This window comes from Mesoplodon mirus, assembly GCF_964341445.2.
Source record: "Mesoplodon mirus genome assembly, chromosome: 9".
Taxonomy (NCBI): domain Eukaryota; kingdom Metazoa; phylum Chordata; class Mammalia; order Artiodactyla; family Ziphiidae; genus Mesoplodon; species Mesoplodon mirus.
The window spans coordinates 112,718,976-112,744,572 of NC_138985.1; the positions used below are offsets into that span (position 1 = coordinate 112,718,976).

The 25,597-nt window shown below is 49.0% G+C and overlaps 1 pseudogene across 1 annotated transcript; it reads right to left on the reverse strand.

Moving 5' to 3' along the window:
• Positions 1–907: 907 nt before the first annotated feature.
• LOC309810316 (epithelial cell adhesion molecule-like) lies at positions 908–8,245 on the reverse strand (annotated as a pseudogene). Its single transcript has 5 exons — positions 8,167–8,245; positions 4,814–5,235; positions 4,485–4,577; positions 3,420–3,548; positions 908–1,989 (listed from the first exon to the last, which is right to left on the reverse strand). The product of its transcript is annotated as an epithelial cell adhesion molecule-like (transcript).
• Between the last annotated feature and the right edge of the window lie 17,352 nt (positions 8,246–25,597).

Consider the following 25,597-nt stretch of genomic DNA (forward strand, 5'->3'; position numbering starts at 1 on the left):
AAAACTAGGTTCTCATCCTGGTTCTGCCACTGACAGGCTGGTGGTGGCCAGTCACATGTGCCTGCCGTGGCACAGGGTCTCCCTGGGTGAAGTGAAGAAGAGAGACATGGCCTCGGCAATCTGTGGTGGAGGTAGGTGATGCTTGATCAGGAGATAAGCCCCAACTGTGTGAAAAGGGTGTAGATGCGGGGCAGCCAAGTGAATGGGGAATGTCCACGGACCCAGCGAATCGTAATTTGCCATTTCTTTAACCCTCAATTGATGAGAAAGACCAGATTATATTTTCAAGGTATGAAGTACAATACTTCCAACAGGAAGCAAAAGATCATCAATAACACTTTGGAAGTCCCCAGGCTGCATTTTTTACTGTCTTGCTGTGACCACGTGGTATTTAAACAGCCCCTGTTGATGAACATGAATGTTGGTTTTTATCCTCAGAACTTAGCCAATGCTTCCCTTAGAAAGGGCATGAACAGAAGACCTTTAATCTGTTATCAAGCAACTCCTATCTAGAAAGTCAGTATAATCTATGGAGAAGAGCCCTAGGGGAGAAGAGCCCTGGGTTAGCAGAGTATTAATTCATTGACTGGTTCTGAAGGGGAAAACTCCCTGTGACATTTGGGTTCTTCCACCTTTTGGCTACTGGGAATAGTGCCTCCATGAACATGAATGTACAAATATCTCTTTGATATCCTGGTTTTGATTCTTTTGGATAAATATCCAGAAGTGGAATTGCTAGATCTTGTGGCAGTTTCATTTTCCTTTTTTTTTTTTTAGGAAACTCATTTTTTAAATGTTTATTTCATAGTTCATAAAAAAGTTTTTATGTATAAAACTCAAAGTAAAGAGAAAGGCAGCTATTTAATCACAAATGGATGAGACAATAGTCATTCAGACTACTGTGGAAGCATATTTAATGCATACCCTTCAATGTTAGGGGTAAATAATTCAAACTATGCAGTCCAAATTTTAGGTTTGGGTTTTATATCAGATCTGCATATATGTGACACTTGTGGTCAAATTTTAAGATTGGTAAAGTCAATTTCAAACAGCTTATATTTTGAGTACAGGTTTAACTATTACAAATATATGATGTTTAACTAGCACAGTAGTGGTCTTCAAAGATCTTCTCTTTGCCCCAAGCTCATATGTTTGTAATCTGAGTCTGCTTGCTAATTTCCCTTTTTGTAGTTACTCTTCAAATTATAGTGCTATACACCTGAGTTCCCAATGCATCTCACCCATGTCCTTTATCTCAGCTTTCTCATACTTTGCCGTTCTTTTCTTTCTGGAAACAACCAGCACGATTCCAGCAGTAACTGCTGTTGCCACAACCACAATGACAGAGATAATTCCAGCTTGTAGACCCTGCACTGACAACTCAGGTGGTTTTTCATCAACATAGTAAATTGAAATTCAACCAGGATCCAGATCCAGTAGTTCCCCATTTACTTTCAGGCCCATCCTTTTGGACTGGAACAAGGATTCATCTTTAACATCTTTTTCAAAATAATAAGCCACATCATCTATGTCCACATCATTCTGAATTTTCTGAGAATTTTGTACCAGATCAACAGTGATAACATCATTCTCATACAGAATATCTGTGATATATTTTGGATCCAGTTGTAACGACTTATGATTACCTCCTTGAGTGCAGTGTTCAAACTTTGATCCTCATAAGGTTTTTCTCGTTTGTGTTTTAGTTCACCAACGATCCAGTAGGTCCTCACTGGCTCAGAGCAGGATATTTCACTGTCCTTATCAGTTCTTCTCACCCAGCAGTGTCCACACACCAGCACGTGGATGTGCCATTGCACTGCTTGGCTTTAAAGAACCCCTTGTCATGCTCAGGATCATAGAGCCCATCATTATTCTGGATAGTGTCCTCTCCCAGGCTTTGAGAGAGTCATTTCTGCCTTCATCACCAAACATTTGGTAGCTGGTTTTGTGCAAATTGACAAAATGTTGTGCAGCAACGGATGTACACTGGCACCGACCCCATGGTCAGTTTGTAGTTTTCACACACGCACACATTTCCTGGGCCGTGGCCACCGCGGCAAGCAGCAGCCCGAATGCGAGGACCCGGGGCCGAGGGCGCCTTGACGCGCACGCGAGGACAAGGGCGAGAGGGGCGCGAGGCGGGCTGGGGGCTCTTGCAAGGATGCGCGGACAGAGTAGGGCCCCAGGAGGCCATGGCTGGCCCCACGGCGCAAGGCCTGGGCCACGCAGGTCCGCATCAGGAGGATGGCGGCAAGGTGCCCTGGGGCCAGGTGGTTGGTGTGGGTGTGAGCTGGCTGCCGGACTGTGCTCTTCCAGCGCGCAGCAGCTCTACCCGACCTCGTTTTTAATTTCTTGAGGAATCTCCATACTGTTTTCCATAGCAGTGGCACCATTTTCCATTCCCACCAACAGTGTCTAAGGGTTTCAGTGTCTTCACATCCTTGTCAACACTTGTTGTCTTTTGCTTTTTTTGATAATAGGCATCCAGACAGGTGTGAGGTGCTATCTCATTGTGGTTTTGATTTGCATTTCTCTGATGCCTAGCGACCTTCAGCACTTTTTCATATACCAGTTGGCCTTTTTCATGTCTTCTTTACAGAAATGTCTACTCAAGTCCTTTCCCCTTTTTAAAATCAGGTTATTAGTTTTTCTGCCGTTGAGTTGCAGGAGTTCCTTACCCATTTTGGAAATTAACCCCTAACAGATATACGATCTGCAAACATTTTCCCCCATTCAGTGGGCTGCATCTTCACTCTGTGATTGTTTCCTTTGCCCTTGGTGGAGGACGGTCTTCAGCGTTTCCCTGGTTCTCTTTAAAGCATGTGCACCAGCTGCCCCTTCCCGGCCCTTGTCCTGCGCTGCTCGCAGGTGTGGGGAGAAGTGAGAGAGCTGCCTCCCTCCTCATATAAGCTCATGAGTGCCTAATCACTGCCCTCTGCCACTACTTAAATGCTGCAGATGATTTCACTTCTGGGAATGCACACACCCAGGTGGCAGGCAGCACCTTTTTTTAGAACTGACATTCTCACATGTCTTCTTAAGTGAACTGCCATTACTGCTAAATGTTTAAAGAGGTAACTGTTAAGTCAGCACCGGACTCATGCACACAGATGAGCTTTAGCATGGCACGTCTGTACTGGGAACCATGAGGAAATCCAGCAGGGACTGACTGTCCTACTGGTGGCATTGTCTCATCTGTGTCGTGCATCTTCTGAGTGGAGTGACTATAATTTACTGTCCAAACCAGTATGCTCTTAAGACAAAGGAGAGTAAGAATTATGCTAGGACAGCACTGAAAACGAGGGCTGTGAAGCCTCGGACTTCAGAGTGAACTCCAGTATGTCCTACAGAATAGTGTAAGAAATTAATCTGTATTGGGAGAGTGAAAACCAAACACTATCAGCAACGGTTCCCACCTTCCCTGTGCTCCCCAACAAAGGTGTGCTGGATGGGGCTCTGCTGGGTCCCAGGTTGGGTGCCAGTGGCAGTGGAGGGGCGCTGCTCTGCTGGTGACCTTTGTGTAGGGCAACCATGAGAATGCGGCCCTGTCAGGGAGAAGCACATCAAGATGCCAGGCAGTGGGCGCAGGGGGTGCCTGGCTTAGAGGCTTGAGGGACCCCCAAAGCCTGGGCTCTGGGTCCATGGAGGTTGCAATGCCCAGGCCTGGCGCAGGGCCCAGTGTCTGCTCTAGTGGAGTTCCTTCTGCTGGGGGAGTGAGAAAAGCCCCCGATGGGGGGGGTTCCCACATAACCAGAACAAACTCTTGGGGCCACTGTCAGAGGATTCTCTTCATTTCAGAACAAGTTGACAGAAATACAAGAGAGAACGTGAAAGGGGCAAAAAGAAAGATGGAAGGGGTAGGGAGGCATTCCAGAGCTGGTCAGGACTCAGCCCGGTGTCCTGTTGTCGCTTTAGGCAAAGAACAGTGGGACCACGGGAGCTCCCTGGCGGTCCAGTGGTTAGGACTCTGCACTTTCACTGCTGTGGCCCGGGTTCAATCACTGGTCAGGGAACTAAGATCCTGCAAGCCACACGGTACAGCCAGAAAAAAAATAAAATAAAACAGTGGGACCGGGCACATCAGGCAGGAAGACGCTTATGGGAGCGACCTGGAGTGGCTGCAGAATTGAGGGCAACTCTGGAGAACCAGGTGAGGAGGGGGAAAGCCCCGGGGCTCTGGGGTGGACCGAAGCTTGTCCCAGGCCCTGATGCCACCAAGTACACGTCAGCTCCAACTGTGTTTTGGTCACTCTGTTTTCACTGGGCTCGAGCTGCAAACCACAGGATAAGCATCCTGCTGGCCTACTTGGGCCACATGCCCACCCGTGGCTGCTGGCTAAAAGGATTTTGACAGTAGCTCTGCCTGTTCGCACCCAAGGAGAGAACGAGACATTACCCCAAAGGAACACCTGGTGCTCGTTCTAATGGGAGCGGAAGGCAAAGGCAAAAGCAAAAGCAAAAAAAGTCCCATCCCGGCCTACCGGCATTTCTTTCTTCAGGAGCTCCGCATCAGATGGGCGGTAGGAAGCTGGCAGAGGGAGGGATCCGGCCGACCTCGAGCAAGTGCGGGGAAGCTGCAGAGGACAGAGACCCGGCTAAGCCCTAGGGAAGGCTGAGCAGGTGGAGGAACGGGTTGATCATGGGGAGAGGTGGAGGGAGGCCCTCGAATCCCTCCCGGGCTCCCGGGGGGGCAGCGCTGGCAGCTGTCACTCCCGATCCGGATTCCCCTCCCACCCTGGCCTCTCCTTCCCACTCTCCGTCCTCCTCCTTCCCCTCACACAACTCTCCTCCTGCGCCTTTTCCTTCTCACACCACACGACGTGCAGGGGGTGGTGGGCACTCTCTTGGCAGAGACACCGTGTCCGCGTCCACGCCGGGTCCCACAGGGCTCGGACCTGCCCACGGCCTGCGACACCCCGGTCTGGCCGCCCACCGCACACGAACACGTGAGCGTCCCCACCACACGCCCCCGCTCCCGCGCCTCCTTTCCCAACCCCGGCGCGTCCCCGGGGCCCAGCGCTGACTCACCACAGCCTCCCGCTCCGTCTCTCTGTACTCGCGGCTCCGTCCACGCGTGGCGGGCCTGCCCCTCGCCGGGCCGTCCCCACGCCGCGTGCGGCCCTTTGACGTGACTGGTCCGTCCGCCCCCCGCGCAGTGAGCCCCGCGCTGAGGCCGAGGTCCCCCGAGAACAGACCTCAAACCTGCCCGGGGAAGGCGAGGGGCCGGGGTGTCTACGGGAGGGAAGCAGGGCGGCAGGAGGCTGGGGAGGTGCCGGAGGGTGACTGGAAACGAGGAAGCTGACAGAATCGTCGCCCTCCGCGCGTGGCCAGGTGCTGCGTACGCCTCGCAGGCCGCGGTTAGAAATGGCGGCGCCACGCCGCCCCAGGGGAAGTTCCAGCACTGACGTCAGGGGCGGGGCCGCGCAGGCCCAGTGGGCGGGTCGGGGGCGGGGTCTCAAAGAGGCTTAACCAGGACTCAGCTGAGTCCAGGGTCCGGGAAGACGGCTGGGGCCAACATCTACCTGTTTAGGCTGCTTAAGGCTTGGAGGACATGCACGTTTTTGTAAAAACAATTAAAGCGAGCTTGATGGGTGGAAGCAGGTTACAGCTCAGTAACTTTTAAGCAAGTTACAGTTTCCCGGGGTAAGTGGTCTGCCCTCGGTTTCCAGGGTGAAGCTCCAGATGTACAGAGCTCCGGGTGGCTCCTCCCAAAGCGCCGTCTCCGTTCTCTTCACAGCCCTCCTGCTTGTTACTGCAATACCCATTACTGTGTTTGTAAGTCTTAGTTCTCCTTGAGAGCTCAGCCCAGGCGTAATCCCCTCCAGGTGGGTTTCTGGCTCCCACACGCCTGCCCACGCGCACGCTCACACGCTCACACACGTGCATGTGCTGTCACACACGTGCACAGGCTCACACCTTGTACAGAGCTGTGCCCTAATGTTATCATTGCTCTTTATTCGCCTGGGTCCCCACCTGGAGGCATAGCAGTGTTTCATTCATCTTCATGCTCAGTGCCTAGCACAGCACCTGACATAAAAGGCTCAACCAATGTTAATTAAAAGAACCCCAACTGCACAATGGCTGGGTAAGAGGCCACCTCAGAAGCATCCCCTCTCTCGGGGTCTGATGTCCCAGGAAATGACGGTATAAACTGAAAGATAACTGGAAACAGGAAAAAGGCTTTGCCCATGTAGTGTTCGTTCTTGTATGAAGTCCTGTCTCAGCTAAGGCAATAAGGCCCTAGGTGCCCCTGCAAGCAGCCGGGGGCTGGGCGCCGGGAGCTGAGGGAAGGCTTCAGTGCGGGGACCGAGAACCTCCCGCCCCCTCCTCGGCCTTGCCGAAAGCTCTTATGTTGTTGCCATTCAGCTCCTGTATTTGGTTAGTTCTGTTATGATTCAATTATTGCAGGAGGAAAGGGCACACACGGCCAGGCAGAGGACAGGAGCACGCAGTGTCCACTGAGGAGCACACGTCACCTTAAACTCTCTAGTAATGAGAGGCAGCGGCAATGCCGTGCTGGCCGCATGGACAGCTGGGTGTGGAAGACTGAACACCTACAACTGTTGTCAAAAGATGGAGAAAAAAAGAAAGAAGACAGCCAAGAGTGGCTGCTGTGGGCTGAGACACTGCAGGAACACCTGACGCCCTGGACTTTGCAGGATTTCCCCCATTCTGTCTGCTGGGACTGCCCTGGGCTACAGAGCAATGGTGCTCCCCAGACTCCTGCATTTAAGTTCACTGAAGAGCTTAGAAATAAGGCTGAAACTGTTATTTTAAAGGGTTTACATTTTAGTAACCAGCCTTAAGCACTATTTTCCATGAAATATCTTGGGTCTCACACAAAAATAGATATTAAGGGATGAAACTGCCATACTGATCCACCCTGCCAGCAAGTGACAGAATGGAGACCCTGGATCCCCTGATGCATTATCCACTGGATGGACTCCTCCAAGAAAGCACCAGACCCCAATAATTTCATGGATAAATTATGTCGAACCTTTGAAGAATAGACAACTCTCGCCTTTCAGATTGTTCCAGATAATAGCGATGGGTAATATCGTAATTCATTTTTCGAAGCCTAATATTACTGCCAAACATGACTGAGATTTTTTTTAAAGAAACACTATTGATTAATCTCACCTGTAATGAGGATACAGAAGTACTGAACAGAATATCAGGAAATGGAATCTGGTTACATTAAAAGAATAACAACCATGATAAAGTGGGATTTATTCTAAGAGAAGGATTGTTTCATATTAAGAAATATCTTAGGATAATTTCTCAAATTAATAGGTTAGACTTACTGCATACATTTCATTTCACTTAGGTGTAGACATAGTACACAATAAAATTCGTATTTTGCTTTTTAATGCATGATTATATACCAAATACATTTCTGCCATCATTGTAATTATCACTTTGAATTGTTGTTTCCTTGGTCTATAGTTCCAGGAGAAGGCTTCCTATGTCAAATTATTTGGATATGTTATATTATATAATAAACTGTCCCCTCCCAGTTATATTAGTATATATACTAATTCATAAGAGCACCAATTTCACCGTAATCTCACCAACTTTTAGTAGTATAATGTTTTATACAATCTAACAAGTATAAAACTATTTTATAATTAAAATATAGTTTCCTGTATTTTACACAATATGACTTACTGACACAATCTGAATTACTAGACGTTTGGATCATTTTTCTTGTGTGAATTCACAATCTTGTCTAAGATAACCCAGCGTCCCCTTCCTTTTACCTTACCTCACTTTAGTCCCTCCAACCAGGACATCCGGACAAGTTTCCTCCTTGATTTCTGGTGGAAAGCCTGGCTTGGAACCAATGAACTGCAGTCTCACGGCACCAGCTCTTTGCCTCATCTGTGACAGAGACTGTTCTCATCTTCAGCTCATTTTGGAAACCTCTTGCCTTCCTGGGGCTCTTTCATGGGGTTCACATATGTAACCTGTTCCTCACTCCCACCCCTTGGGGTTCCCAGAATCACAGAATCTTAGAGCTATGCTGTCCAGACCCCTCCCAGAGCAGCCGCCCAGCCACTGTAGCCATGACCTGACCTCCTCGGCTACTGACACCAGTGTGGACCTCTCTGTGTGACATATCACAAGGCATCTGTCGCCACAACGCTGAGGCAGGGACCTCACACCTCAGCAGAGGCAGGTGGATGCCCTGTTCCCACAGATGCGCCACAGGGAAGCTGCAGACCAAGTGAACCAGCGCCATGTCTACTCACAGGTGACCCACAGGTCCCAGCCCATCACACCACTCAAGAGACTTTGCTTTCCAAATATAGAATAAAGACACTTTGTGGTCTTTGAGTTTTGTTGTTGGTGGTTTTTTTTTTAGATTTTTCTTTTTTGATGTGGACCATTTTTAAAGTCTTTATTGAATTTATTACAGTGTCGCTTCTGTTTTATGTTTTGGTTTTTTGGCCCCGAGGCATGTGGGATCTTAGCTCCCCTACCAGGGATCGAACCCACACCCCCTGCATTGGAAGGTGAAGTCTCAACCCCTGGACTGCCAGGGAAGTCCCGGTCCTTGGGTTCTGAGTGACCTTCCCTGCTTTGGGCCCTGGAACCTCATCCTCAGAAGCCCACCAGACTCTGCTGGATCTGGTTCAGAAGAGCTTGGCAGTACGTTCTGTTAGTCAGTGCTAAACCTCTGGGCTCTAGCTGTCTTTCCTGGTCTTTTATACTGGTCTGGGTGTATTCCCACAATCCATGTCCCATTAATTAAATCAAATAAGGCTAATAATAAAGTGTGTAGCTCAATGCGATGAAATGAGCGCAGCCCTGCAGACGTCCTCTCTGAAGCTCGCGAGCAGGTGGTGTTTGTCCCCCCAGCACGGCCTCTCCTGGGGTGCTCTGAGGACTCCTCTCCACCTGCCCCCAGGTCCATCTCCGCCCCGCCCCCGCTTCTCACATCACACAGACACTGGGGAGTCTGAGCCGTACGGCAGGCAGGTGGATGGTAATCTGGGCTCCCTTTCCCTTTTTTTTTTTTAATTAATTTTTTTTACATCTTTATTAGAGTCTAATTGCTTTACAATGGTGTGTTAGTTTCTGCTGTATAACAAAGTGAATCAGTTATACATATACATATATCCCCATATCTCTTCCCTGTTGAGTCTCCCTCCCTCCCACCCTCCCTATCCCACCCCTCCAGGCGGTCACAAAGCACCGAGCTGATCTCCCTGTGCTACGCGGCTGCTTCCCACTAGCTATCTACCTTACGTTTGGTAGTGTATATATGTCCATGCCTCTTGCATCGCTATCGGCTGCAGCCAGTGGGTGGCACTGACGGGGCCTGGGGAGAGGAGAGAGCCGGCCCCTGGCCTCTGTCCTGCTGGGCTTCAGACACCACTCCTTCCCCTTCACCATCAGGCCTGGAGGTGGAACTGCTTCCTGCTGTTGCCCGTCCTGGGGGATTTCACCCTTTCTGGGTTCCCTCAACCAGCCCCTCGTTTTTGTAGAGTGCATTCACCAAGTTCTCTTCTGTGCTGTTGCTCTAGCAACCTGAGGGACACGGGTGTCATTTCTTTTCCACACAAGACGGTCCTGGGAGAACAAGATCATGGTGCCCTCCGCCCACGTGACCCAGGCTGGCAGTCGGTGTCCCCACCCCCCAGCATGTGACTGGCTCCGAGGTGGCAAGTGACCCCAGCAGGGCCAACAGAGGCGCGCCTGCAGTTTGAGCGTGCTCCTTGGAGGGAGAGGGACTCTCTCCTTTTCGGATTCCAAGGTGTAAGGGTTTAGGCTTGGCAATGCCAGCGGTCGGCTTCCCCGCCCTGCGGAGCGAGTCTGCCCGAAAATGAAGCTATGACTAGGCGGGAAGAGAGCCCAGAGATGAGAAGTGTCCGTGACATTGTGTAAGCCTGTGGGTCCACATGTGCCGAACACCAGCGCCACCGTCACGGCCACCTGGAGTCCGGCTCGCAGCTCTCCTGGACCCGCCCCAGCCAGAGGCCTCGCCGTCCACTGGGATTTCTCCTCTCCTGCTTCAGAGGCTGCGGCGCTGTCCTAGGACGATTCATCAGCCCTGGTCCTAAGCATTCGTGGCCCCTGCCCTCCCAGGCTGCACATTTCAGGGAGGGAAATAGGTATTGAACGGTCAACATTTTCCTCCTAAAGCACAAAATGGCCAGCAGCGCTCTTGCTGCTCCTGGAGGGGCCACCGCTGGGGTTTTCGCCACGTTCCAGAATGTCAAACAGCTCGCAGTCCAGGCGCTGTCTTGCCTTTCTCCCCTCCCCTCACACTGATCCAGACTGACCCGGACGCGTCCGTCCTTGCCCTCCTTCCCCAAATCAGAAGTGACTGCGCCGCCGCTGTGATGTTCATTGTCTCGGGCAGTGACAGATGATGTCGCAGTTTCTGAGAAAATTAAGTCATCAACTCCCAGGCACCCCTGACATCATCAAAAAATGTCCAGGCTGGAGAGCCACAGGCCCTCAACTGATTGTTGGAAATAATGGGCAAAAGGCAGGCAATTATGTGTTGACATCGGGCTCTGCGGCCGTGAGGGGGTGGGGAGTTGTAATTCCTGCCCGTGGGTCATATCAAGATTTGGAACCAGAGCCCAATTTGAAATAACATAAACTAAAAGAATTGATTAGACCGGGTGTCACTTGGGGTGCATCTCTCTGAACTGCCCACAAATCCCTGCAGGTTATAATCTAATGCACAATAATTACACCCGCTTGCAGGCGGCCGCGTAGGGTGGACGACAAGTGGGTGATGGACGCTTCCAGCCCTGTCTGGACTCACCCTCCCACGCGTAAGACCTCTCATCTCCCGAGCTTTCAACACCAGTACATCATGCAAGCCGCAGCCGCCGGCACAGGTAGAGGCCCTCCATAATTAAGGCAGGTGATTATAACCAGAGGTGCCCATTGAACTCCCCTAGAGGCATGTCACAGAGGAGACAGCAGAGGTCTGGCTCCTGAGCACCAGCCCCCGAGTCCCAGGAAGCCCCAGGTGTAACAGACAACGCCGAGAGGGGACAGCACAGTGAGGAGCCGGGCCCGGGGGCCCATCAGGACCCGGGTTTGCTCCAGCCCAGAAGCAGTGAGGCCAAAGGGCAAGAAGAGCCAGCCTGGCTTCCCAGAGCTGCTACAGACCGTAACCCACACGCCCTCTGTGCGGGGACTCCATGCGTAGTTCCCTGATTTTCAGGTGTGGAGAATTTCCACGTGGGTAGGGCAGCCACCTCCCCAGCCTGAACCTTAAGCCCCACTCACCCCCCATATGCCTTTCCTCATCATGACTGTCCTCCCCTTGCTCTGCGTTGGGGGCCTGGCCTGGGCAAAGGCCTCCTGAAGGTCCCAAGACACACGGGTAACACGAAAACCTATGTGGGCCATCCCCACGGGCCTCCCAAGTTCATGAGCCTCCAGGTCACCACCCCTCCACACATAGGCACCCCGAAACACAGCTAGACTTCCCCAGGGCCCCACAGAGACTCTCCTGTTCATTCACTTATTTAAGAAATACTTACAGAACCCAGTGCTGTGCTGCTTACTTTCCCTGGCCCTCGGGATATAGGGATAAGCTACCATCCGGTCCAGGGTAAACACACAATAAATAAGACAACAGATACAAATGTCGCTTAGTTATAGTGACTTCGAGACACACCCCATGGTGAAGTGGTGCAGAGTAACAGAATCAGGTGCTACTTCGGGGTGTAGGTACTCAGTCTGCATTGATACTAATGAGCGGAACACATTCCTTTGTATGAATGTCTTGTTTCTTCTATTATATGTCAATTTATGAAGCATAAGTATCTACTTGTTTCCAACTGTTTAAGCAGGAAATACACACAATAAATTATGAGTCACTCCCAGAAAAGGTCATAAGTAGCCAGGGAGAGGAGGACAGATCAGCACCGGCTGTCACATAAAAGGACCAGGTAAGGGCCTCCCTGGTGGCGCAGTGGTTGAGAGTCCGCCTGCCGATGCAGGGGATACGGGTTCGTGCCCCGGTCTGGGAGGATCCCATATGCCGCGGAGCGGCTGGGCCCGTGAGCCATGGCCGCTGGGCCTGCGCATCCGGAGCCTGTGCTCCGCAACGGGAGAGGCCACAACAGTGAGAGGCCCGCATACCGCAAAAAAAAAAAAAAAAAGGACCAGGTAAGAGAAGGTGCTCCAAATGGCCAACAGCCAAAACAGTGGGCCGACCTCACTTCACACGAGGCAGGACTTTAGCGATCCCTGCCAGCCGTAATAAGATAGATGAGTTTCCCCGTAAATGCTCATACAGCAGAATACAGAGCAATGGTCAGGTAACACCAGTCATTAAAAAAAAGAAGAGAGGGTTTCCCTGGTGGCGCAGTGGTTGAGAGTCCGCCTGCCGATGCAGGGGACACGGGTTCGTGCCCCGGTCCGGGAAGATCCCACATGCCGCGGAGCAGCTGGGCCTGTGAGCCATGGCCGCTGAGCCTGCGCATCCGGAGCCTGTGCTCCGCAATGGGAGAGGCCACAACAGTGAGAGGCCCGCGTACAGCAAAAAAAAAAAAAAAAAAAAAAAAGAGAAAAGTTTAAAAATACAGTCTTAATTCAGACAGAGAAAGACAAATATCATATGATATCGCTTATATGTGGAATCTTAAAAAATGGTACAAATAAATTTATTTACAAAACAGAAACAGAGTCACAGATGTAGAAAACAAAGTTACGGTTACCAAGGGGAAAAGAGGGGGCAGGGATAAATTGGGACTGACATATACACACTACTATATCTAAAATAGATAGCTAATAAGAACCTACTGTATAGCACAAGGAACTCTACTCAATACTCTGTAATGACCTATATGGGTGAATGAATCTAAAAAAGGGTGGGTATATGTATATAACTGATTCACTTTGCTGTACAGGAGAAACTTACACAACATTGTAAATCAACTATACGCCAATAAAAATTAATTTTTAAAGAAAGTAAATAAAAAAATACACTCTTGAGAGAAACATAAAGTCTCAAAAAATAAACAAAATAAAACAAACATGAAAGAAAGAGGCTTTAAAAGACCCAGCAAAACTAGTATAGGCGAGAAGTCAGCCAGCCGGCTGGTGGCTCAGGTTGGAATTCTGTGGACTGCAGGACAAACGTGAACAAATGGGCTACCTGTGTTCCAATAAAACCTTATTAACAAAACCAGATGAGGAGGTGCCCATCAAGAAGCCTCATGAGGAAAACCCGGAGGGAAAAATAAGTGGACTGACAGTGGCTGGGGGTCAGGGCTGGCACTGTAGCATCTATATAAGTTCTGGTACCATTTTAGTTTCAAAACTGTGAAAAACCTATGGATATTTTGAGAATGAAAAGTAACAAAGTACTATTAAAGATTCTAAATATGTTCTCTTTATAAAACAAAATGGAATAAGTAATTGATAAATAACTAAATAAATCATTGGGGGCTTCCCTGGTGGTTCAGTGGTTAAGAATCCGCCTGCCAATGCAGGGGACACAGGTTCGAGCCCTGGTCTGGGAAGATCCCACATGCCACGGAGCAGCTAAGCCCATGAGCCACAGCTACTGAGCCTGCACTCTAGAGCCCTCGAGCCACAGCTACTGAAGCCCACGCGCCGAGAGCCCGTGCTCCGCAACAAGAGAAGCCACTGCAGTGAGAAGCCCACGCACCACAACGAAGAGTAGCTCCCGCTCTCCACAACTAGAGAAAGCCCGCGCGCAGCAACGAAGACCCAACACAGCCAAAAATAAATAAATAAATAAATAAAATATCATTGATATTTAAAATCTAATGGCAATTTACACTGATATTTAGTGTATACATACACATCTTTTCAAACTGTTGAATAAACATAACATTTATCCTCAAAGTATAACAATGTGATGCTTTATGTTACAGAAAGAAAGAATTTGAGATCCAGATCCATATTCTGTAAAATATATTACAAATTTGCAAAACAGAACTTTGAGTGGCTGCCTCTGCAGAGAGGCCAAGTAAAGCAGGGGCTGAGCTTCGCCACAGGGACGTAGAGGGGTCGCTGAGAGGAGACAGGAGGGAGGGTGGAGCGGGACCGGTATGGACAATGTCCCAACACGTAAAGGGGGAAGAGGGTCACTGGGAGGGGTGACTGGCAAGTCTCGGAAACCACTTGGGAATTGGGAACCCAATCCATGCTATTCTAGCAATTGACTTTCTAACTGGCATCCTGGGACATTTTCACACAAAATGAGGCTGTCAAGCAGGAGTTCTTTACTGAGAAAGGGCGTCCTTCAGGATGCAGTGTAACCATGGAAACCAAGGAGCGGTCCCTACGAGGACCCCCTTCCAGGGGTGGAATCAAGTTTAGGCTGCCACCTTCCCAAGCTTCATTTTCCCTAAACTCATCCTGTCTGCCCCCCACCTGCGGCTTTAAGTAAAAAAATCAAGAGATCCGCAGAGACCTCTTGCCCCCCAAAGATCCAGATATGCACAGAAAGCTGAAGTCTCTCAGCGCCAAGGCATCTGAAAGGGTCAACACGTACCAGAGAATCAGGAGGTGACGTGCCGGCCGTCCTGGTGGCAGCTGTCAGTGACGGAGGTAATGTCTCTTTTCAGGTCAGTACCTTCCCCACCTCCACCCCCTGCCTGGCAGGAACGGGGGAGCTTTCTCGGATTCATGCAGCGAGAACCAGCGCCCTGCCGCACACAGGTCCACTCCGCTCTTCTAGGGAGACCTCCTGCGGCGAGCATCACTTCCCAAGCGCCGGGATGCTCCTACGTCCTTCCTGTCTTTACTCAAGACCCCAGAGGTCTGGGCGGACCCCACCCCCTCAGCTTAATCTGGCTCGTTCCTCTCGGTCAAGCTTGGCCTCACGTTCTCAGCTCCGATGACCTCCTAGTTTAACATTGCACTTAGCCAGAGCTCAACCCTGCCCTGAATAGGGTGGGAAAGACGAGAAAATAAGCGGGCGCCTTCAGGGACCCTACGGAGAAGCTGAAGCAGACAACAGGAAGTTCCTGGAGGTGGAGGTGTGCAACGTGTGCTTACCTCGATCTTCACAGTTTAAGTCAAGGAAGGGTCAGTCCCAGGGCGTCCTTGGGGAGAGCCTTGTTGAAAGAGTCAGCTTTGAGCCAGAGTGTGAAGGAAACATAGAATGTGGAAAGGTAGAAATGACTCGTAGACAGCAGTTCAAAATACGTCAGCTTGTGCTTGTATGAACTCCTCAAGCTCGTTTCACAGTAGAACACAGGGGGAAAGCACGCATTTTTGAGGCCGATGGACCTGATTCAGCATCTGGATTTGTCCACTCACACAAGCTTCTTAAACATCCATAAACTGCTTTTGGCCTCAGTGACATGGGACTGATAACAGCACCTACCCTGTGCACATTTAGGAACCGCCAAAGCCCCATCCCTGAGAGCAAGCACCACATGCGCTCTGACCCACGTCTTCCTGTCCTTGCTCCCCCCAGTCCCCACTCTCAGGCCAGGTCCCAGGTCCTCACGACCGGCACCGGCTCTCTGAGGCCCCGGCACCCAGCTCCCCGGCTCCGACCCCCACCTTCCTCCTTCCCGCCTCCTCACCTGGGCACGCCCACTCCAGCAGCCCCTCAGCCCATGGAGGCCGCCCGCCCTTCCTTCCACCTGCTCGTTCACTCTCCACCAGCCACCTCGTGTCTCACAGACCTCCTTCCACCATTACTACTCTTATTATTAATCTGACCCCAATGCAATTTCTGATATTCGACCATTTGACCTACAAAATGGCAATTTCATAAGGTTCAGACAAATCATACAAAGATGGCAATTTTCCAAGTAAGAACACCCCAGACCTTTGGATTCCCAGCTCCAGAGTCCTGGAAGATGGATTCAAAGGTATGAAACATGGCCACGGGCTGATGGCGCCCCTGTGGCTGCCGGCGCTGGGCAGCTAGAAGGGTCCAGGCTGGACTGATTTCCTATTAAGAGCGTGGCTGGCAAGTGTGCTGCCCCTTTGCAGGCAAGGCGCTCTCTTTCTAGACGGGTACTTGGGGTTCTCTGTGTCCTGGGGATGGAGATAGCATCAGTGCATAGTGGAAAGGGCGCTGGACAAAATTCGTGAGCCTGGGTCCTTACTTCCGTCACAGCCCTGGTTCGCCACCCCATCCTAGATGTCCCCGAACTGACAGGGACGTCACTTCCTCTTGGCACACCGCATGCCCATGGAGGCCCCCTGCAGGCCCTTCCTCTGAGCTTCTGTGCCCCGTCCCTCCATCACTCCCTCCACTTTGCCTCTGCGGTTTATCACAACCGGCATCTTAGCACCCCTTCCTGAGAAGAAAATGAACCTGCACGGGAGTTGACGTCACCATATGGCCAAAGCTGCAGGAGCCAACAGATGGAAAAATGAAAAATAGAACCTGACTCCAGGGATTCCAGAGACAGCGGGACCCTCCTGGGGCCCCAGGGCCTTCATCTCATTCATCAGCAGGTCGGAGGCAGCCTGGTTCCAATCCTGGACGTCCCCTCACCGTCTGGGTGACCTTGAGCAAGCTATTTATCCCCTCTAAGACTGGTTCTTCACCTGTAAACTATGAGCAACAGCAGTTTTTCTTCGGAAGGCGGTTGGGAGGATAAATGAGAAAAAACACGTGGTGCGTGTAGCACAGCGGCCACGTACACTGCAGGGGCTCCACTTGTGACAAAGGACCGAATCACCAAAAGCTGTGTGAAGCAGACCCACGGAAAATCCCATGTAAGGCCTCTCACCCTGCATCCACGGGTGCAAATGCCCCTGCACTGCTCGCCGAGCTCCCTCCCGCGCCCTTGCTGTCCGTCCACCCCTAACCCTGACCTCTGCATCCTCCCGTGCTCGTGGCCGGCTCCACACTGCCCAGCCCTGGACGACGCATAGTCTGACCATTTGCTCTGCCTGATGCTTGGGGGGCAGGTGGCCGGGAGTAACATTTACGGCTCCTCTTTAGGACTGAAGTATCGCTGAAAAGGAAGAATCCTACCAATGGGGAAGGTACTGCCACCCATTCCTAAAATGTCCATTTAGGTTTCCATGCATGTAGAGGGGCACATCGGACCCTGACGGCTTTAGCATTCCACCCTACAAAATTCCCGGGATGGATGATTTAGGATGTCTGCATAAATTGGTGTTTCTTAACCTTCTTTGGGTCCCAGACCTCTCTGAGAATCTAATGAAAGCTATGGATCCTCTACCTAGAAAAACCCCCCTCCCCACTCCCAGGGATTCCTGGAGAGCCAGCTGTCCTTCTGTACGGAGAGGAAGGCTCCAAGGGCAGACAGGTGTGAGCTGGCATCTCAGCACAGCCTCTCAAACTGGTTCTGCAGGACATACTCATTCTTGCTGCATCTTGGTTTCCTTATTTGTAAAATAGGGATAAAATCTGCTTTCAGAGGTGTAGTAAAGATGAGATAAGGTCATGTCTGTGAATTCCCTGGCGGTCCAGTGGTTAGGACTCGGCTCTTTCACTGCAGAGGGCACGGGCTCAATCTCTGATTGGAGAACTAAGATCCTGCAAGCTGTGTGGTGAGGCGAAAAAAACAGTCATGCCTGCGAGACACCCAGCACATGGTAAGTGCAATGCATGCTACCTGTTATCATTTCCTGGAACAGCATTTTCCAAAGTGTATTGTTCTACAATAAATTACCAGGGATTAGATAGAAAAAGTTAGATAAAGAAAGAAAGGTGTTAAATAAAGAGACATTTGGGAAAGCTTGCTAAAATTAAATATATCAACCAGCTTCTCTATTTCTCCGAGGCTGTGGTTTGCAGTCATTGGTGTGATTCTCCAAGTGGAAGGTAGAGGAGGGTAGCAGTTCATCTCACCTCAGAGTCTTGTTTCACGGCCCTCGTCTGGACAGAGTTTGGGGAATGTGACCCTGAGTGATGTGTCCCCACTAGACCGCCTGCTCTTGAGGGCAGGAGCTGTCATATTCACTGTCTGTGAAGAGTTAGCCAACTGGCCAGTTAGAGGGAAGAGTCTACGGAAGACGCCTCACTTTTTTTTTTTTTTTTTTTGCGGTACGCAGGCCTCTCACTGCTGTGGCCTCTCCCACTGTGGAGCACAGGCTCCGGACGCGCAGGCTCAGCAGCCATGGCTCACGGGCCCAGCCGCTCCGCGGCATGTGGGATCCTCCCGGACTGGGGCACGAACCCGTGTCCCCTGCATCGGCAGGCGGACTCTCAACCATTGCGCCACCAGGGAAGCCCAAGACACCTCACTTTTGACATCAGTTGTAAATTTCAAGGTTCCCAAAATCACCTGCAGCTTTAATAATTCACTAGAAGGACTCACAGGACTCATAAACGCTGTGATGCCCACAGTTACATACCGTGTGTTACAGGGAAAGGCTACAGATTAATTCCAGCCAAGGAAAAGGCACAAGGAGAAGTCCAGGAGAGGCCCAAACTCAGAGCTTCCACTGTCCTCTCCCCGTGAAGTCAGGACGGCGTGACCCTCACAGCGTCAATGTGCAACAGAGCTTAAAGAACACAGTCAGCCAGGGAAGCTCAGCCAAACCCAGTGTTCAGAGCTCCTACTGAACAGTGCTGGGGCTCCATCACAAAGGCACGATTAACTAATTGCCCACATGGCTAATTTCAGCCTCCAATCTCTGCGGACATCTACCACTACTACCTGACCAAAGCCCCCACCCTAAATGTCATCATCAGACTGTCCAGCATGACCAGGGTCCCAGGCAAATAGGCACTCCTATCAGGCAGGACATTCCAAGGACTCTGAGATTACATCCCAGGAGCCAAGGGCAATGACCCCACCTCTTTTCTGGCAAGTGTCAATTCCTTACCACACACTGTTGTATCCCAGTGACTAGCACCCGACAGACCTTCAGTGACACTTTTTGAATGGATGAATAAATGAAATACACTTGTGGAATCATGGCAGTTGGACTTTCCTGATGGGCCTGTTGTCCCCAACACCCACTTCCAAAGATAATTACCGAGTCGTATCTCTCTTCCATAACCTTACACGAATCAATAGCTGAGCGAACATGGCAAAATGTCAGATTCAATGTATTTTCATGATTTAAAAAAAAAACCTCTTATAATTAGAAAAAAAGGAGAATTTCCTTAATCTGATAAAGAATAGTTACAAAATATTTAAGAGTATACTTTATTAAGAGCTTTCCCTCAGAAATCAGATATTAGGTAAAGATGCTCACCCCTCACCATCACCACTCCTATTAACACTGTACTAGAGGTTCTAGCCAGTGCAATAAGGCAAGAAAAGTTAATAAAAAGCATAAAAATGGAACACAAGAAATAGAATATTACTATTCACAAAGAGCATAATTTTATAGGCAGAAAATCCAAAAGAATTTACAATCTATTAGAATCAATAAGTGAATTTTGCAAGGTCACTAAATATAAGGCTAATATATAAAAATCAATTGTATTTTTATATACTAGTAAAAAGTAGAGAATAAATGTAAAACACACACACACACACCAGCATCAAAAACTTCAAATACCTATGAATAAATCTAACTATCTGCAATGAAAACTATCAGACGTTACTGAAATTAAATAAGACCCAATGACTAGAGATATATGCCATGTTCATAGATTGGAAGACTCAACATAATGAATATCTCCCAAAATTGATTCATATTTCCATGCAATATCAATAAAACCCTAGCAGTGTTTTTTTTTTGAAAGTTGACAAACTGATTCTAAAATATATTTCAAAATGTAAAAGACCAAAAATGGCCGAGGCAGTCTTGAAGAAGAAGAAAGCTGGAGGACCTCCAGCAGATGTATGTCAGCAGACCTGTATGTCAGCATGACCAGCTACTAGGACCTGTTAGAGAATGACAGTGAGACACTGTGGTGGTGACACAAGGATAGCAACTAGATCCACAGACCAGAATACAGAACGGTTTCAGTGGTCCATCACTGTGTCACAAATTTTCCCAGTGGTCATTTGGGTCAAGAATTCAGACAGAGCACAATGGGCAGCTCACTTTGCCCCACAATGACTAGGTCTCAGCTGGAGTGGCCCAAACACCAGGGAACTGGCTGGAACAGCTGACTAGAGTCATCTCTCTGGGCCTCAGTTCTTGCTGTTGGCTATTTGCATTCCTTCTCCCCATGGGGATTCTGTGTGGCTCGCTTGAGCTCCCTCACAGCATGGTGGTCTCAGCAGTCAGACTGTTTACATGGCAGCTGGCCTTCCCCAGCATGAAAGTAGATGCTGCTAACTGTCTTACGGCTGAGCCCACAACCAACACAGCTATGTCCAACCTATTCTGTTGTCAAGATGGATCACAAGGCCTACTTGAATTCAAGGAGAGGAAAACTGGGACATGACCTCCACCTCTTGATGGGTGAAGTGTCGTGACATACATCTGTCATCAGCACATATACATGTGGTCACCTATTTGAGACAAAGGTGATACCACAACACAGTGGTGAAAGGATGATCTTTTCAATAAATGATGCTGGTCAAATAGATATCCAAATACAAAGCAAAATGCATCTTGACACCTACATTATACAAGCCACACTCCAAAAAATCTATTCTAGGTGGACTGTAGATCTAAATATGAAAAATAAAATAATAAGGTTTTTAGAAGAAAACCTAGGAGGATAATACCTTCATGCTGTTGGAATAGGCAGGTGTTTCTTAAATAGGACCCACAAAGTACTAATCATAAAGAAAAAAGATGATAAATTGAACTATATTAAAATTAGGAACTTCTAGTTATAAAAAGACACTATTAAGGGAGAAAAAAGGCAAGCCACAGAATGAGGGAGATATTTGTAATACATAAAGTACTGATATTGAAAACATATTTTTTAACAACCTATAAATCAAATAGGAAATGACAGACAAACCAATAAATAATAGAAAAACAGGAACTTCACAAAAGAGTGTGAATGGCCAATACATATGAAAAAGTGCTCAATCTTGCTGGTCATCAAAGAAAAGCGAATTAAAACCACAACGAGATGTCATTTCCCACCCAGCCAAATGACAAAATGAAAAAGACAGAACGAGCATTAGCACCAACGTGAAGACTTTAGAACACGCATGCACTGCCAGTGGGTGTGAACTGGTACAATTACGTTGGAAAATTGTTTGGTGGAACATACACACATACCCTCTCTCCCAGCAGTTTCACTCCCAGGTATATACCCAACAGGAAAGTTCACATGTATGCACCAAAACACACAGAAAAGAATTTCACAGCAGAACTATCCCCCAGAGCTCCAAACAGAAACAAATGAACGCCTATAAGAAGAATGGACAAATGAATTGTGATACATCCGTGCCATGGTCTACCACACAGCAGTGCAAACGGGTGAAATACTGACATGCAACACGACGGGGTGAATCCCACAAACGTAGTGAGCAGCAGAAGCCAAGGTACTACGGACACATTCGTTCAAGAATCAGGCAACACTCATCTGTGCTGCTGGAAGTCAGAACAGCGCCGCCCCTGGCGGGGGCAGGTAACTGCTAAAAGGAACCAAGGCAGCTCCTGAGAAGTAAGCAATTTTTGTCTCTTTATCCCAGAAGTGGTTACGTAATGTGTTCACTTTGTGAAAGTCACTGAGCTGTAAACCTATGACTTGTGTATTTTTCTGTATATGTGTTACATTTCAATTAAATTCAATAAGATAAAAGAGGAAAAGTTTACTCAGATATTTGCTTACTCAAATTTCTCCATTTTTCACAATTAACTACCAATTAGGAGAGAGAAAAGGGGGCGAGGTTACTGGGTGAGTCCCAAAGAAAAAAGAGAAAAAAATTAGAAATCCGGGTTTTTACTGAAAGCAATAAAACTAAGACACAAAAGGAAAAGGAAGTAATGCTACATCCCCAATCATTATTGTGATGAAATTAAGTTTTTGCAATTAGAGTTGAGAATGTCTGATTCTCATTATGTTTAGTATATAGGCCATGAAATCTCCCTTCCAGGACACAGGATAAATTGGAATTACTTTTAGCTCTTATAAGGCCTCCAACTTCAAACAAAATGTCAAGTTTAATGATTTCTACAACCACTAAGCTAGAAATCAATTTTTTAAACTCATTTATGGTGCCACAGCTAGGTCATCAGTAGACATTCTGTATTTTCACGAGAAATTGCAGCTACCAGGTATGAGAGGTCTGATTTTCTGAAATCAGAAAAAACGGTACCAGTCTTTTCCCAGAGAAAAGTGATAACTACAACTACTAGAAGAAGAAAAAAAAAAAAACCTCTCCCTAGGAATAAATTGAGAAATTAAAATATAAGTAACTTCATGAATTAAAATGGATTTTCCTGGAGAAAAATTAAAACTGTGTCCCTACCAGACCCTATGCATGAAGGTGGACTTAGGTGAATGAAAAACTTAAATGTGAGAGAGAAAACTGTAACATTCATGGCAGGAAATTCAGGAGAATGTCTCTGTGACCTTGAAAGTAGGGAAGGACTTAAACAAAACTTCTAAATGAAGAACCATGAGGCACAATAAAAGAAAAATTAAAAATTAATTAGAAATTAAAAACAAAAAAAAAACAAGAAAAACAAACCCCGTGAGGCATATGCACACAAAATATGCACTTGATTACATCAGAAGTAGGGGTTTCTCTTCAGCAGACGCCATGGGCACAGTCGGGGTAGACAGCAGGGGTGGAGAAAGACAGTGTCCAAAACTGACAAACAATTCAAAAGCATTCTTGCACCAACAGGAAAGAGATGACAACAGAAAAATGGGTAAAGGGTCTTAGGCTAATTTATAGAAAGGAAATCCAAAGAGGCATTAAGGAAATAAAGAAACACTCACGTCATGACTAATCAGAGAAACACAAATTAAAACATCGTGATATCATTTTATACTCACGTGACTGGCACAAGCTAGAGATTTGGAAACGCCGAGTGTCGCAGGCCCGAGGTAATGTAGGGCCCCCTGCAGCGCTGGTGGATGTGTAGCTGGGGGTCACCTGGCATTACTGGGTCAGGTTGGGTCTACATACCCTGGGACCCGGCAGTGACACTCCTGAGTGTACCCTCTGGAAAGCCGGGTGGCTGGTCCCATTCCTGCCCCCCACTGCAGTGGGATTACGTATCCACACCCTGTCACCTCACCGCTTCCTGCCATTATGGGGGCAGTACACGCCCCACTCCATCCACGCTGGCTGGGCAGGTGACTCGCCCCGGCCTGTGGGATTTAAGGGACAGGACAAAAGCAGAGGCCTCAAATGTGCCTGAGTATTTTGTCTTCGCCTCTTGAGCTCCAACCGTTCATCATCAGAAGCACGTGCCCTGGGTGGACACTGGTCCAAGGAGAGGGAAGAGAGACATGGAGCAGACCTGAGCCCAACCCACCCCGGAGCCGGGCCTCCCAGCCCTGCCACACACAGCAGACCCCTCGCCAACCACCAACCACAGGCCTGTAAGACGGAAAACTAAGTTCTTGTTGTAGCGCCGCGTTTGAGGACACTGCGGCGACAGCTGCTCCGCGGGGACCACAGGCAAGGGGTTCCCTGCAGCACCCCTCGTGCTGAGCGGGTGCGGTGGGTCGAACGGTGTCCTCAAAAGATGCGTCCGCCCGGGATCTGCAGGTGTGACCCTAACGGGAAAAGGAGTCTCGGCAGATGTAACCAAGGCTCTCGAGATGCGATCATCCTGGATTGGGGGGAGGGGGTAAACCGAACGACAAGTGTCCTTACAGGAGGAGAGACCCACGGGGAAGACAGCCGTGTGGCAATGGAGGCAGAGACTAGAGCGATGCATCTCCAGGCCAGCGAAGGCCAAGGCCTGCTGGGGACCCCCAGAAACTAAGAGAGGGGCCTGGAACAGACTCCCTCCCAGAGCCTCTGGAGGGAGCCAGCCCTGCCAGCACCTTGCCTTTGAACTTCTAGATCCAGAACTGCAGGAGAAGTGTTTGCGTTTTAAGCCACCCAGTTTGTGGCACTTTGCTACAGCAGCTCCAGGCCACCCTGGATGAGGCAGTCAGTGCAAGGGGACTTCAAGGATCACTAGCCTGGGAAGGAAAACCAGATTTCCGCCCTGGTGCCATCACCCCTCAGGTTGGGATGCAGGAGGCTCTCCTCTCAATGGGCTGGAGAACGGGTATGTCGCGGTGGCCGGGGCCAGCTGCACAACAGATGTGATGCGGTGGTGACATCTGAGATGGACAAAGGATGGAAGAGGGTCAGCAAGTGAAGATGATTGCCATCCCCGACCTAGTCCTGGGGTGAGGGTGCCGGCCCCTCAGACCAGGCAATGCACGTGCAGAAAGGCAGAGCTGTGAGATGCAAAACGGAGTACTCGGCCTTGGGGGACCAGTGCCCAGCTCTCACCCGGGAGAACTAGTAAGAACCTTCTAAAGCACCAGCGTGTTCCCGTTGTTAAACAAGCTGGGTCCTAAGTCACACCAGGGCCTTCAGAGCTGAAGAATGATGGTTTGGGTGAAATAAAATCTGCCTGTAGCAGATCAATTAAAAGTGAGTCATAGGGAATTTTCCCTATCTGTACAAATCAGTGAATGTATACTCTGCTAACTCCGGGCTCTTCTCTGTAGATTACACTGACTTTCTGGATAGGAATTGCTTGATAACAGATTAAAAGGCTTCTGTTTGTGCCCTTTCTAAGGGAAACATCGGCTAAATTCTGAGAATAAAAAACAACATTCATATTCATCAACAGGGCCTGTTTAAATACCACGTGGTCACAGCAGGGCAGTAAACACAGCCTGGGTGGATCTAAGGAGACGCTCCACTTCTTGGACAAGTCAAGAGGTTTTCCAGGGGGTCTGAGTCCCTTCAGGCTGCTATAACAAAACACCATAGACTTGGTGATTTATAAACAACAGAAATTTCTTTCTCTCAGTTCTGGAGGTTGAGAAGTCCAAGGTCACGGTGCTGGCAGATTCCATGTCTGGTGATAGCTCGCTTCCTAGGTGGCTGTTTTTTCCCTCCAGCCTCACAGGACAGAAAGGGGCCAGGAATGCTCTGGGGTCTCTTTTATAAGGATGCTCACCCACTGAGGGGGGCTCCACCCTCATGACTCATCACGTCCCAAAGGACCCGCCTCGTAGCACCATCACAAGGGGCATGATGTTTCAACATATGAATTCTGGGGCAGCTGTAAGGCTGGCAGCTCGGCTCTCATGATTATTGCCTCATGTGCCGCCGTGAGAACCCACCTTCCTCGTAGGCTGGGCCCTCCCTGGGTGAGGCCCGGTCACCGTTACTTTAATTAGCATGTTCTGTATTTGCTCTGTCAAGGAAAAGGCTGTCTTTACAGAGCTGAAACAGAGGTGGAAACACACTTATTACATACATTAAAGTATATAGGTCGTGGGCTGGCTGAGGCTGGTCTAGCCAAGATTGCTCCTAACATCTTGACAGCTACAGCTGAGCTGGGTCGAATATTGCCATTTTATAGCTACAAGTACTTTTTTTTTTTCCAATCCAGACATGGATTCTTTAATTTATCTTTGTGTCTAGACCTCTCCTTTGGGAAAATTACATTAGTGGCCTTTTTTTCTCCTCCAGAAATAAAGGTCCTAAGAAGGAATTGCCAAATAGGCCTGCATAATTAGTCAAGTTTGTGCTGCGGGCCTATTTGCATCTCTGCAGACTGTTTCCTTTAGGAAAATGCTTCT